The following is a 12,555-nucleotide window of genomic DNA, read 5'->3' as shown; positions in this document are numbered from 1 at the left end:
CTCCCTGCAGCTCACAGGGAGGACTGCATACTATTTAGCACTTGATGTGCCATTTTTTTACATGGGAAAAATTATGTGCGATTTATCGCATGTAAAAAGGACTCCCATGGATCTGCAGTAGCGGTGGGGGTGCACGAGATCTGAAAACTCCCATTCAAATGAATGGGTGGCCACTGATTGGCTGAGAGAGTGCTCAGTGGCCCCTATTCTTTTGAATGGGAGTTTTCAAATCTCCTGGCTGCAGTGCCGCTACATCAGCCTCTCTCTGGCTGCCAGTGGCATGTGGAGGAAAGGGGGGTCTTGGAGGTGCAGAGCGGGGAGAACACCTCTCCTGCCCAGCGTTTCCCCACTCTACAGACACCTACGGCTAGATCAGATGTGAAACACAAAGGGTGCAAAAAGGTATCCACAATGTGCTGCTGATAGGTCTGATCCAATAGATCATACATGCTGCAGATATGATCTACAGGATCCGATCCAATGCACACGGGTCGGATCGGATGCCAAACAGGTCTGATTTTACCAATTTTCACCCTATATATTGGGCTGATCCGTCCCATTCAGATTAAAACAGGCCAAATCGGACCTGTGTATGGGCACCTTTAGGGTTAGGCACTAGGGAGCAGTGGCGTAACTACTGTAAGGCAGCACCAGCAGTCGCTTGGGGGAGCAAGCCACAACGGGGTCTATGTGGGCGCTGGCACCTGCTCGACGCACTGACATGCTGCTGCCTGACGATGCCCACTGGCTGAGCACCTGAGGTGAGTCAGCCGTAGCACGGATGCGGCCATGGCAGCGACGACAAATCCCCCACTGATTCAATTGCCTATACACAGAGCCGGCTTTTGGCTACTGTGTACAGGATGGGTGGGCGGATGGGCGTGCTAGGGTGGCCTGGGATGCGCCGGAGCAAAGGGAAGCAGCAGTGTCTGCTGGTCTCTCTTCCTCCATCCTACTTCAGCTTCTCCGGTATGCATGTGACATCATCACGTCACATGCTGGAGAGAAGTGGGGGGCACAAACTTTTTGGCAGGGGGGAGCAAAATTTATAGTTACGCCACTGCTAGGGAGATAGTTAGGCTTAGGGACAGGGGGAGAACACTCATTAAAATTCAACTTGTCAGATGTCTCTGCTATAACTTCTCCTCACATGACCACCAGTCTCTGGCAGATCGAGTTCTACTGAAATAGCATATTACTCTAGTACCTTTAGCTCCATAAAAATATATATATACTGTATTAAAGCACTATGGAACACTTTATTGAAATTGTGTTTTATGTAGATTGTAATTAACACCCTTGAAGATTCAGATCCCAGGTTCTGGGTTTTCTGAGAATATCTACTAGTAACAGTACGCAACTGGCTCTTATTTATTATAGACCAACTGAGATTGCAGTTGGAAGTGTAGGTAAGTGTAGGAGCAAGCTACATTGGAGAGAGAAATAGGCTTCAGAATGCAGCACATGTAGTGGCTTAGTAGTCAGGAGAGGATCGTCAGAGGCTTCCTGGCTGTGGCTGAGCTGATTTATCAAGATATAATACTGTTGAAAGGAAATGTGAAAAGAATGGAATGATGCCTGGGAGCTGTCCCTTGTCCTGGGTGCTGAAAAGGTTAGTACCCACTGCCAGAAGCAACGTTTCTCAGCAGCCACTTATACACTGCTCAGTGCAGCTGAGCAGGGAGCCATTAAAGTGCTTTATAGATCTCGACACATGGGGCCTGATTCAGACCTGTTCTCTAGGCTGCATACACTCACAGCCTATAAATGCAGTGACGTACGGTGGTGGCTGTGAACAGAGAGGCACAGTCACAGCCACCACCCCACTCACTTGTACCTGGCCGCCGCCAACACCCCCCGCGGAACCCCACCAGCATTTACCAATATACTTGGGGATGGGGGAGTCGAGGTACAATTCACAGGGGAGGGGAAGCGGCACTGCCAAAAGCTTACATGGCAGGGGCTGCTGTGATTGGACTGCAGCTTGATCTGCTGTCCAATTACAGCAGCTCCTGTCAATGAAGCTGTCACAAACTGAAGTACTGTTCTACCTAACTCGGGAATTGGCGTGACCTGACGCAGAGGCACGGAGTCTAACCGTGCCGGGGGTTTTCTGCCAGTGATCCCACCAATCGGGATACGGGCTTCTGCGGCGCCTGACACATCAGTCGCGGCCCCCCAGTCAGGTTTCCCTTGTGAGTTGGTATAATTACTAATGAGGGTGAAATATGGAAGTGTGGTCAGCTAGCCTGGTTGAGATGAGAACTGACTAAGCAGCTACCAGGGGATAAGGCAAAGGGAGTCCATAGTCAGGCCGGGTCATACACAGGAAAGCACAGTTTGCAGTACACTAGGATGAAGCTGAAGAATGGTCACTAGGCAAGCTGAGATCATACACCGGATAACACAGGTCAGGTACCGAAGGATCAAGCAGGAGAATGGTCAGGAAACAAGCCGAAGTCAAATACAATAGTCAGGAATTTCAAGGTAATGGATAAGGCACAGGACCGCTGGAGCTGGTGTGAACCTATACTCTGGCAGAGTCTGCCTGCCAGAGACTGCCTTTTATAGAAGTGTTTCCCAACCCTGGTCCTCAAGTACCCCCAACAGTGCATGTTTTCAAGAGTGCACTCATTATTCAGACACATTTAAAAAGATCGACAGGTGGAGCTAATTATGTCACTTGTGATTCTGTGTGGAGATCTGGAAAACGTGCACTGTTGGGGGTACTTGAGGTTGGGAACCACTGTTTTATAGGAAGCACAAGGAACTGGATTCTCACAGGTGCCGTAATCAATGAGGGCTGAGCATGTCTCACTCAGGTGCTTAAATCAATAAGCAATGGTAAAGGTTACACAGAACTGCCTGGCAGCATGGACTCACCCAAGTGCTGCAATCAATTAGCAAAGCTCAGACCACACAGAACTTCCTTGCAGCATGGAGCAGAGCTGAACGGACAGGAGAAGTCACAAACCAGGTAAGAACCAAACAATACTTGAATGTTGTGATAGAAGCACTTCTAGAAGTGCCACTTTTGCCATTATTTTTAATGTTTTTTTTTAGCCCACTGCTTAGGTGCCCCCCCTCACTTCACCCCCTTGCATTTGTTATCAGTTGTTGTTGCTTATCGGTGCCTCCCAAACTATTTAAATACTATAAGCTGCTAAAATAACATAGAGAAAATACTTATGACACAGAATATTTGTCATAAGTATATTATTAGTATTATTTGATACAAAAATACAAAATTACACTGCCTCCCCTGACTGCACATCCCTGATAAAACGCTGGCTGTTCCATACCTCCCAACATGACCCTCTCTAGGGGGGACACATTGCTCTGTTTCGGGACTTCGCTCTTAATTTAGGATTAGTATCACCGGTGTTGAAGCACCTTTCTTATACATTAACCTGTTTAAAACAGGTGATGGCAATCATACATTAATAGGGAAGTCCAGAAACAGAGCAATGTGTCCCTCCTGGAGAGGGTCATGTTGGGAGGTACAGTATGCTGTTCCCCTGCTGCTGCCCCTTCCCTCCCCTCCTCCAGTGAATTGCTCAGAGAGTTTGGGTTTGCAAATGCACATATTTACGCAAACCCTGAGCATCGGGGACGGGGACGAATTCGGACCCAAGTGAACAGATCTGAAGCTGCCCCATAGTTCAGTGAAATTTGACAGCCTGGACCTGGTCTATTTGGTTTGCAAATTTTTGTAATGTTTACCAAAATCGCACCCTATTACATTTGCGATTTTGATTTCTATGAGAAAACATCTGCATGTAATTTGTAGAGACAGAATTATATGCAACAAAAAAAGCTTGAAATATGCATGCAAATATGCATGAAAAGTGTTAAAATATGCTACATAAAAAAAGTAATTTTTAACTTATTTATTTAAAAATCAGCATAAAATTTGTTGCAAATAAACTTCAAAAATAGTCCCACAGCATCTGCAGATGTCTAGTGCTATACACAGGACTTTTTTTCTTCCTGGCTGCTACAGCATACTGCAGCATCCAAAGCTCTTCTTGCATCAACTATACGGACCCTCATCTCCAGCGCCGATGGATAAAATGTCAGCATAGCGTGTGAGGGCAGCGCAGTAGAAGGCTTCCTCCCTGCGCCGCATACGCACTGTGACACAGCATTTTCTCAGCACCGCGTGATGTCACAACCCTTCTGCCCGCCTCCTCTGCTGCAGAAGTCTGTGTCTTGGTGTAAAGTCCCAGGCCAGGGGCAGACAAGGTTCAGGAACTTCGTATCGGCTTCCGCCCTGACTGACTTTTATCAACATGGATTGGCAGCCTAGAGCAGTGTTAGACATAGTGTACATCCAAGGTTCCCCACTCTGCGCACATATTGCCCCAGCCTGCACACTCTACCACTACCTGTCCAGCAGCAGTAGGGCAAAGCAGTGCTGTGACTCGCGGGTGGGAAGAGGGCTGGGCCTAAAATATGCACCATCACTAGATTTTAGGAAAAATATGCAATAACCAGTGAGAATGGGCAAAATATGCACATGCATATGCAAATATGCAAATGCATATAATCCTGTCTCTAGTAATTTGTAATGTGCTATCTTTAGACAGGCCAAAATGTGCAATTGTTTTCGCAAAATGCACCCTATTACAAGTGCAATTTTTTAGAAAAATGTGTGATTTCTTCCTTTTTTGCCTAAAAATAGCAAATGTTAGAAAATCGCACCTTTTCAAAATAATCAGTCCAATTCCTAAGAATCTCTAACTCTTGGGTAGGAGGATGATTCCCACAGAAAAACAGAGGCATTTCTGCACATGTGCATATGCTGGGTGTGAGCGGGCACAGCACATTGCTAGTTCGCCATCCCAGTGCGGGAGGGAGGTGGGGGCTGCAGCAATGGGCTGCACCCATTTGAACAACCAGCATAACTTGGATGTTCCCATGAAAATGCTGGGTGTTCCCATGGAAATTAGTCAGTGACGTGGGTGTCAGGGGCAAGCAGCGAATGTCAGCTGCCCGCCCTTTTCTCGTACAGGGAGCACGCCAAGCTAAGACACCAGAGAGTGTCTTAGTTTTGCATGCACCTTCCAAATCATTCGCTGCTCAATGACCAGCGATTGATTTGGCCCCCGTACCCAAGGCTGAAAATGGATGTTTATGCAAATCATCCATTCGCAGCCTTGCGGGGAACTCGGTGAGCAAGAGGGGGTCGGACAGCTGTGCGAGTGGTAAGTGGCGTTTTATCAACAAGCAACTCTGAAAAATTCTCAGCATTGCTTGTGGACCACAATAAGGTCCCAAGCCCATTGCCTGCTGTGCACTGGTCATTCATCAGACCTCCTGCTAGGAATTTACAATTTGCATATCATCTCCTAGTCCTAGAAGATGGCAATCCCTTTAGAATACATTCAATCACATATTAAATACTGTATAAATACACTTAAACATGTAACCCTACAACTGTGCATACAACACTAGATACAAAATGTTAAAACACATTTTAAACATGTCAAGTTTCCATTGTCATTTAAAGATGGCAGCACAGGAATTAACCCCTTCAGTGCCGTGGCGTCCATTTTGTTCATGTGGCCAGGTTTCCAGCCACATCTACCAAATATGAATTTATTTAACAAAACATTTTTCAGAACAAGACATAAACATGCAATGTAATCATTTTGTCACAGTACAGTGTAGAAGAAAAACAAATATCAGATATTCACAAACAACAATGCAATTATTTTGCTCTAGTCCCCAGTGTCTTATGCTTGAGCGGTCACTTCACACACTTCCCTAACAAGGCCAGAGGCAATGCTTTTAGTGTATACTTAGGTGCCCATGGGGGATACTGTATGGCTTAGAGATTGTCTTCCTATACACCATCACCAGCAGATGACCCTTCACACATAAGGTTATATTTGTGTTATAGATGATAATAATGATGATGATGATGAATTTAAAGGAAACTAAGAAACCTTGTTTACAATTACACCCTATGTCTTATGGCTTTGTTCCCACTGCTTTTTGGCTGATATAAAATGTGAAACAAGTCTAAAGCAAGTTAAAAATGGATTAAAAAAAACACGTTATTTATTTACCTGCTAAAGCATATCATTCAATGGCGGATTTTACCTATGGGCTGTAGGCAGTGGCGGAACTTGTGAGTGTTTGGCCCAGGTGCAAAAATATAATTTGGGCCTCCTCCTCCATGTGTACCCAAGTTTACAATATGCCAAACAGCAGTAGGTGGTAACAATGGGCCCCTGAGTCCTGAGTATCAGTATGTAAGGGCTTTGTATGTATTAAAGTTTTATTTTAAGTGTGTGTCAGTGTGTTTTATTTTACTATTTTTAATACTGTGGCCCTTTAATGCCCCGCAGGCTGGGAGTTGTGGTTCTCCAAGTCCCAGCTTGCAGGGGAGGCTTGCTGGGACTCATAGTGCCCCAGTATTAGACAATAGATTATTCTATTTTTTACACCACTATCAGCTCGATGCCCACCGCCCAGGGGCATCGAGGACAGCACCAGGCTTCAGCCTGGTCAGGTAAGTCCTGGAGGGTGGGGACCCCTTTATTGGGGGGGTCCCCACTCCCCCAGGGCCCCTGGCCAGGCTGACTGGTCGGTAGGGTTAATGTTTTGGCCGTGGGACCTTATATCATAAGTGTCCCCCGGCTGTGGCATTACCCTGCTGGCTGGTTTGGCCTGGGGCTGGTTCTTAAAATACGGGGGACCCCTAGTCATTTTGTCCCCCGTATTTTGGGAACCAGCCCCCATACCTCCCAACTTTGTAGCTGCAGAAATAGGGACAACCGCGTCCAAAAAGGGGGCGCGGCTTATGTGAATGAGGGGCGCGGCTTATGCAAATGAGCCGTGTCCCCGTTTTCGGCCGGGAATAGACGCTGTGCGCATGCGCACAGCGTCTATTCTGTTAAATTGGGGGTGCTCCCAACTGCCCCCCCCCGCAGCGGGACACCTCCGGCCGCAGTTGGGACAGCAGGACAGGACCCAGTAATCGGGACAGTCCCGCTGAAATCGTGAGTGTTGGGAGGTATGAGCCCCGGACCTGGAGCCTGGGGCTGGTTGTTAAAAATCGGGGAACCCCTATTTGTCGGGTTCCCTGATTTTTAATTACCGGCCCCGGCTCCTTCAGCCTGGTGCTGGTTACAGCTGTGGGGGGGACCCCACGCTGTTTTTTTTTTAAATATTTATTTTTTTTCTATTTTTTTACACTAAAGCCTGCACGGATCCAGGGCCGGCGCCACCACTAGGCAAATCTAGGCATTTGCCTAGGGCGCCGGCCACTGGAGGGCGGCATTTCGCCCCCCCCCCCCGTGCTGCGGGGGTACCTGTCCTGCGGCTGTGTATATAAAGCTTGCGGCGGCGGCGGCGGCAGCGGGGGGTCCCTGCAGTCAATAAGAAATAACGAGCGATATCCGCCTGGCTACGCGGAAGCGCTTCTGTTGTGGAAACACTGGCCGCACGCTGATTGGCTGAGATTCAGCCAATCAGCGTGCGCCGTGCGGCCAGTGTTTTCACAACAGAAGCGATTACGCGTAGCCAGGCGGATAGCGCTCGTTATTTCTTATTGACTGCAGGGACCCCCCGTTGCCGCCACCGCAAGCTTTATATACACAGCCGCAGGACAGGTACACCCCCCACCCCGACTCGCCTGGGGCGCTCCGGTGCCTTGCACCGGCCCTGCACGGATCTGACTGATCCGTGCAGGCTTAAAGCAAATACGACAGGGAAAGCAAGGTGTATTTTCCTGTCGTATTTGCGTGGGTGTTTTACACCACTTAGCAGCCGTATTATCAGTACGGCTGCTTAGTACATCAGGAGCCACCATTCTTTTGAATGGTGATTTCTGTCGTATTCTATCGATGGTGTAGACATTCGTATTTGTAAATACAAATACGAATGTTCCATCTTTAGGAATACGAATTGTAAAAATGTGTAAAAAATAGGTGTATTTCTGCCTACGAATACAAATATTTTTTACAAATCCATTTTGGGAAATTTCCCCCATAATAACAGCGCTCTGCGGCGCACAGACAGACATATATACTCACCAGCTTTGGATCTTCACCACGGCCGGGTGCAGTGAGTGTCCCCTCCAGCGGGAGCGGCGCTACTTGCTGACGTCAGTCCTGGCTAGGTTGCCAAGCAACAGTACAGGACGCCATCCCCGGCCGCAGTTAGGATCATAGCCGGCCGTGAATACCGCAACATGGATGCACAGCAGTGCAGTTTGTCCATACATAATATGCAATAAATGAGATGTTATGCAATGCAATGGCTTAATAAATGTACAAGCAAACATTTAAAGAAATATTTGCCAGCTAAATCTTTCATTCAGACCCTGTGGTCTGATCGTTTGCAGGCGATAAATCCATTTGGATTCCAATCTTAGCAACTGTCCAGCCCTGTCCCCATCCACTGTTTCTGCAATTGTTACGTCTGACATTAGAACGTAATTATTTTTATATGATGGAAAATTTTTCCAACAACTTTATGGGTGTGCGATGGGAAGCCCAGTGGCACCCAGCTTCGCAAATATCTTCATGTTTAGCGAAGAACAGGAAAAGTTCCTTCATCATCCGCCTCCTCCTCTGCAGCAATCACCATACTGCCACACAGCCCCTTGAACAGCACCCGTGCCGCACTGCCTGCTAAGGCAACAGTCCGCCCCCGCTGCCTGCTGACACTCACCCCCTGGAAGCAGCGGCGAACACCCACATCCCTGCCGCACCATCCTCTCACCTGCCAGTGCAGTGAACCTGCGCTACACAGCCCGCCTCTCCTCCCTGCTGCCACAACCAGACCAAGCGCCACCCGCACTGCCTGCAGGACTTACAGGAAACAAAAGGCAACCCCATCCTGCATTGCCCACCACCGCCACCACAAACACAGGACCTGCTGCCTCTACAGAGCCGCATTACAAGCCTACAGAAGGTAGGAAAACCTCTGCGGGACTCCAGCACTGTAAAGGACGGTAAATATTGCACACTGTTGCTGCTAACACACTCTTGCACACTGCACCTTCCAAGTAACACAGGTACACTCCCCCAACTGCGCTACTAATGCACCCACCCACACCACCCCCAAAACACCTGCAGCACACCCAACCCTACCACACCCGCAGCACCACTGTACAGTGAGCCACCTCACATATGCACCCACGCATGCCAACACCACACCCGGCCATCACCCACCCGCACTACCAATGCACCCATCCCTCTCCCAAAAGCACTACCCTTGCTGCTACATCCGCAGTCCCATCGCATATGCACCTTACAAATAAACGGCGCACCACCGCACCTGACCAACCCACATGGCCCACCTCCCAACATACACTCCACCACACACATAGTATCCCCACACCCACCACTTCACAACACACACCAACCGCTAACACTTTTCAACACCCCTTGCACCCAACCCTCCACCACCCACCACACCCCTACCTACATTACCCATATATTTAACACAATAAAAATATTCACCGTTTAAGGGGCCGGAGCCCCTTACGACGGTGTGAAGAGCGCCCGTAGGGCGCGATGAATCACCTAGTATATATATATATATATATATATATATATATATATATATATATATATATATATATATATATATATATATATATATATATATATATAGCAGCTAGATATGTGCGGCGGCCACTGTTTCGGGTTTTGGATATGGATCTCCCTTCGTGTTTTGGATCTGCATTGGTTTTGGCAAAACCACCCTTGGCAGTTTTGGTTTTGGATCTGGATTTTTATGAAAAAATGCTAAAAATGGCTAAAATATCAGAATTTGGGCCTGTTTTTGCCCCTAAAGTGTTTTTAACCTCAATAACATTATTTTCCACTCATTTCTAGTCAGTTTTGATCACTTCACAGCTCACAAAATTGTTTTAATTTACTGTAGTTGGGCCAAAAGGTTATACCGAAGGTAGCTGGATGACTAAGCTAAGTGACAGCAGTGGGCATCACATACATGTGGACCTTACACTTCCAACCTGGCACATTTTGGAAGCAGAGCAGCACTGCAGGGGCAGACAGTGTGGCAGTTTAATAAACTACCCCAAAAAAATCTCTGCTTTGATTTCACATGGCCTCTAGGCCTTTGACCATCGGCCTTGTAATGACTGGTGGTAGCAGCTTCAGCACTTCTATCAGGTTGCTGATCTCCCACTATTTCCTCCTCCATCATCCTCCAAAAATGTGTTTTTATTTCATTTATTACTTTTATTTATTTTTCTTACTTTACACTGCCCCTGGACACAGCTGTCACACTAGACACTGCCCCTGGACACTGGACACAGCCCGTCACCCTGGACACAGCCCCTGGACAATGGACACAGCCTCTGGACACCACCCTTGGACACAGCTCCTGTACACTGGACACAGCCGTCACACTGGACACTGCCCCTGGACACAGGCCATCACACTGGATACAGCCCGTCACCCTGGACACAGCCCCTGGACAATGGACACAGCCCCTGGACAATGGACACAGCCCCTGGACAATGGACACAGCCCATGGACACTGGACACAGCCCCTGGACAGTGGACATAGCCCCTGTACACGGGACACAGCCTCTGTACACTGGACACAGCCCCTGTACACTGGACACAGCCCCTGACACACTGGACACAGCCCCTTGTATTATGGACACTGCAGCCCCTGTACACTGAGTGTACAGTCAGCAGCACTGCAGCCCCTGCGTGTGAGCACTGCAGCACCTAGTTTACATCAAAATAAAAAATCAGTCACTAAATAAATCACAGTACAGGGCACAGGGCACGGAGCATGGAGCACAGATCCCAACCACCCTCTTCCCTCTCCTATAATGGAGAGAAGATGGCGGGGGGCGCGTGTGTCTTATATAGAATCCAGATCCCGAGAGAATCCGACAGCACGATGATGACGTTTTGCCTTGTTTTCGGTCCGGAATTCAGGCGAGAACTCCCGAGCCTGCTCGGATCCTGACTCGGATCACCATATTCGGCTCTGTCGGATCCCGGAGATCCGGACCCGCTCATCTCTAATAGCAGCACACGATCAATGAAAGAATTTCACATAGGCTGTAACGTGAACTCAAAGTTTCGAAACATATCTGTCCTGATGAAGAAGCTGTATTAAAGTGCTTTGAAACGTTGAGTTCATGTTACAGCCTATGTGAAATTATTTCATTGATCGTGTGCTGCCATGGAGGTCCGTATATTTAGCTCCAGCAATGGAGCATTGGATGTGCACCGGCATAGAATTTATTAAGGAGTGCCTCTCCAAGTTGTTGAGAGAGATATATATCTATATATGTATCTATATCTCTCTCTCTCTCTCTCTCTCTATATATATATATATATATATATATATATATATACTGTATATTTAGAAACAAGAAAAGGAATAGGAGTGCGCCCAATACAGTTTTTTCACCACAGAAATTGCACACTGTTAAAAATCTGTATTTATTACAGTTATTAATACATAAAAACTTTCAATTCAATAATACGACTTAACATAAAATTTGATCAGTAGATCCAACAAGATGATCCAACACCAGAATGAAGCTTAGGACTTCCTCAGGGGTGATCTGGATCCAATAAGGCCTTATAAATCAAAAAGCCAAGATTTTTCAGCATAAAATCAATTCGAAATGCCGTTTGTGAACGGACTGATAGTATTAGAATTCTGGTCTTAGGCCGATGTATCAAATAGGCTCCATAGCAACCAGGAATCACAATCAATGTTGGGCGAAGAAGCAGACACTCTTTGGTGAGTGTGAACAATCAATATAGAGTGGATAACTTCCAGGCCAATTCTCAATGATATAATTCAGTGAGCCAGGAGCTAGGTGTATCCCCAGTCAGACTTCAGCATCTGTAAAGAGAGTGCCTGTCTCTTTTTTCCCTCGATATATATATATATATATATATATATATATATATATACACACATACCACATGAAAATCCTCTGCACCTTACTCTATAGGACTGTAGGATACCTCACAGTCCCAGTGCTGCCTCTAAATAAAAACCCTCCAATGATTAGGCTGCTGCTGCTGTCCTCCATGGTCCTGAGAAGCATGTAATGAGCTCTACCAATCAGAGCTAAGCACAAACTTCTAAGCCTCTGCCCTCTTGTGCAAAGTGGCATGAGGCTTAGTCAACTCCCAGTAATGCACTGCACACTTGTGCAGTCAGTGTGCCTTGGCACACCAATGCTCAGCACCATTAGTCATTGTCAAATTGGCAGACAGGTGAAGCTGCAGCACTACCCCAGTCCCATGCAAAAAAAACTTTAGCTAATTTTTTTTTAAATACATGCCAACCACAGGGGGCCCCTAGCAAGACTGACCCCTTTTGCCCCTGCTTTAATCTGGCCCTGCTTGTTCTACCAAATTCGTAGTCTACGTAATGGTTTGCCTGTGCGACAAGTATTACGTAGGTAAAACTGATTGCCAGTTTAAAGTGTGGATGGCGCAGCATAGACTGGTCATCCGTATGGCGGTATTAAAAGGTGACAGTGAGCAGCTGGTTGCCCGACACTATGCACAAACCGGGCATTCA

Source organism: Crinia signifera, chromosome 9 (genome assembly GCF_055691185.1).
Source record: "Crinia signifera chromosome 9, ASM5569118v1, whole genome shotgun sequence".
NCBI classification, from domain to species: Eukaryota; Metazoa; Chordata; class Amphibia; order Anura; family Myobatrachidae; genus Crinia; species Crinia signifera.
The sequence above is the reverse complement of the archived record's forward strand: the minus strand, read 5'-3'. Positions refer to the sequence as shown.